This window comes from Danio rerio, chromosome 14 (assembly GCF_052040795.2).
Source record: "Danio rerio strain M-AB ecotype USA chromosome 14, GRCz13ab, whole genome shotgun sequence".
Classification (NCBI taxonomy): Eukaryota; Metazoa; Chordata; class Actinopteri; order Cypriniformes; family Danionidae; genus Danio; species Danio rerio.
The window spans coordinates 40,105,001-40,108,198 of NC_141034.1; the positions used below are offsets into that span (position 1 = coordinate 40,105,001).

The 3,198-nt window shown below is 37.8% G+C and overlaps 1 long non-coding RNA gene across 1 annotated transcript in view; it reads right to left on the bottom strand.

Annotated features, from left to right (window-relative positions):
* The window catches only part of LOC147840859 (uncharacterized), a 4,703-nt gene extending 3,505 nt beyond the window's left edge, over positions 1-1,198 (bottom strand). The window contains exon 1 of the long non-coding RNA XR_015507748.1: positions 1,128-1,198. This is a non-coding gene — a long non-coding RNA (uncharacterized LOC147840859). The remainder of the gene's footprint in view (positions 1-1,127) is intronic.
* Between the last annotated feature and the right edge of the window lie 2,000 nt (positions 1,199-3,198).

Below are 3,198 nucleotides of genomic sequence, written 5' to 3' on the forward strand. Positions count from 1 at the left end.
AGGTTGCACAAGATTTATTCGGAGATTCATGCAGACTGACAGCCTTATCTGAGACATAGATTTTGTAAGATTGTCAAGCACATGCATTATTCTGTACCCATGAAGATTAACCTACCATTGTGAAAAATGTTTGATGATAGCCAATAACAATAAACCATTTCAGCTGTTTGTGAAGCAATTAGTAATGTAATGTCTGAAAAGCTCAATCTATGTTGAAAATGTATCAGCAGTTTACAGCTTATAATGGACTTTTAGCACACAACTATAACATGCCTATTCACGTTCAAAAGAGTGTGCCATTGACTGCTTTGGTCGTGATGTGCTGCAAAATGATCTCACTAACCTTTGTTAAACAAGAACAATAAGACTTAACCAACAAATATTGTTACCCATTCATTTAAATCAGAATTTATCACTGTCAATAACATAAAAAACAAAAAAAACAACAACATCAAAATCTGCTTTGAGACGTTCAGTTTTACATTAACTGACCATTACAGCTTGAACAAAAGATATAATTGATTCACATAGGCTAACACATATGAATTTAAGTGCATAGTAATATATTTCTCTTGGATAATTTAAAGAGAATAGTAAACAGTCGAGTTTCCATCATTTTTCGTGACTAACTGCATAAACAAGATAAACAATAATATTTTATTAATCCAAAACGATTAGTTTTATTTACACAATCACAGAATTAATACTGTTGGATAAGTATACGCCTGTACAATGATTTTTTTCAACATCCACGGTACTTTATAATGTTAAATCAGGAAAAAAACACGTTTTGCCAAGTTAGTTAATGGATTAGTCTACAGAAACTTTCTTTAACGCAAAGCTAGAATACACACAAATTCGTTTCATGTTTCTTTAAAATAATTAAAATAGTTTTCAGTTACTACACACGTTACAATCTAACATTGTGTAAAAGGAAAAGGAACTTTCAGACGTGTTTGTAACTGTTAGCGTTAGCATACATTAGCTCCAGTCGTGTTTATTAAAGCAAGTTACATTTCGTATCAAACTGTTTTAAATTACTAAACGCTGTTACAACCAAACACCGTGGAAATGTTTTAAGCTCTAAATTCGCTAATTATACAGTACACAAGCAGTAAAAAGCTTACCTTTCTGACCGGAATCCACGTGAATCTTTGAAAAACCAAACTTTTTCTTCTTGTGATCTTCGTGCCATGGTGGTTGACAACCAGCTTTTTGGAGCATTACCGCCACCGTCTGGATGGAGTTTGGATCAGGAGTTTAGTAACGCATGTGTTTCTTATGAAACCAACTTCTGCTTTAAAAAAAAACTGTCAGCACAGGAGCGTGCTATCTCAAAAATAAGCGAATTTTACATAGTTTTTCTCTAGATGACATGTATAATCTATTTATAAATAATATTGTTTTGTTTGCGTCTAAACATAGCGACCATCCACACTAAATATTCTTTTTTTTTTTTTGCTATCGTACCATGAATATTTTCTCAAATTAGCATTAAACGTGGAGCAAACAGATTACTAGATAAAATAAGAACTTAATCGGTTGCCATCAGCCGAGTCCTTGCCAGAGGCGGCCAGGACTCTACAGACAGACTCGGGCCGGATATGGTTGATCGGAATCGGGCCAGTGCTTTACAGCCGCATCACAACCGCATGTGCGCGAGCGAGCTGCGGGCCGCACTCAGCCCGGATATCACTCGCCGATGCCGAGTCGGAGCCGGAGGCGCCGGAGGGCAGCCGAGCTCGGGCCGATTACTGCCTGCTATCTGGGATGGCCTGAAAATGTGATTTTGGATAAAGTTGTTGGTTGCTACTTGCACACTGGATACTATTGTGTTACGTTTTTTATTATCTATCAGCTTTCAGACAAGTAGTCCCAATTATTTTTCTTCATTAGAACATTAAAGAGGATGTTTAGCTGAATTTTTACCTTTCATAAAATGGAAGCCTACAATATTATCATCACTTTGAGAGTCAAAAATATTAATTCATTCATTTTCTTTTTGGCTTAGCCCCTTTATTAATCAGGGGTGGCCACAGCAGCAGAATGAACCACCAACCTATCCAGCATGTGTTTTATGCAGTGAATGCCCGTCCAGCAACAACCCTGGGAAACACCCATACATTCTTGCATTCACATACATGCACTACAGCCACTACACTTAGCTTATTAAATTCACATACAACATGTGTTTGGACTGTGGGCAAAACCGGAGCACCTGTAGGAAACCCATGCCAACACGAGGAGAACATGCAATTTCACACAAAAATGCCAACTGACCCAGCTGGGGCTCACACCATGGACAGTCTTGCTGTAAGGCAACAGCGCTACCCACTGTGCCACTGTGTCACCAGTCAAAAATATTTCATACTCACTTCACCTGATGATATGATCCATCTTGGAAACTGGAGTATTAAACATGAGTTTTACCGTAGTAAATGACTTGGGATGTCCAATTTCTAAATATAGCATATTTGCAAAACTTTCAAAAGCACGTGAGATGAGATCTGAGAAATGTGTAAGATAAAATATTAACAATAAATAAGGTAGGCCTATTACTATTATTACAGAGAGTTAATTAATACCACCATTAAAAAGCATTTAGGGATAAAAGGGCAAGACGGAAAATGCTGCATGAATAACCTAAGTCCTGACATGCTTGCCATGGCTTTGGGAGAGCGCGAGCAACTAAAATATTCATCCGCAGTTGGCTTTTCACTGACTGTGATTGTAGAGACGCATTCAGTTGACGAGTGATTCAAACCAAAAGTTGACTTCTCTGTAGCACAGAATGTTCTTGCATCTGTCAGTAAGATGACTCATTTAGCTCATAGAGGACCCATTTTTCAGAAGAAGGGATGAGGTAGCATAATGAAGTGCATGTCAGTTATACCCGACTAATCTTAAAGAAGAAATGATTTAAAAACTAGAAAACTTCATGAACCCCCAGCCTAATTTATCCTGTCTTGTAGCCTCAGTTCATAGGTCTAGATTATTAGGTGTTGTCCTGTAGATAATTTCTGGCTTCTTTACAGCAAATATGTTGAACACATCTCAGAATTACTTGCATCCCCCGTGAAAAGAGTTCCCATGCAGGGCTAAAAATAGACCTCCTAGCAGCCAATAATGCAATATACACTGATAAATGAGCTGATGTTGGTGTTTGGACAAGGGGTTCGCAGAGCATCAGGACCTCTT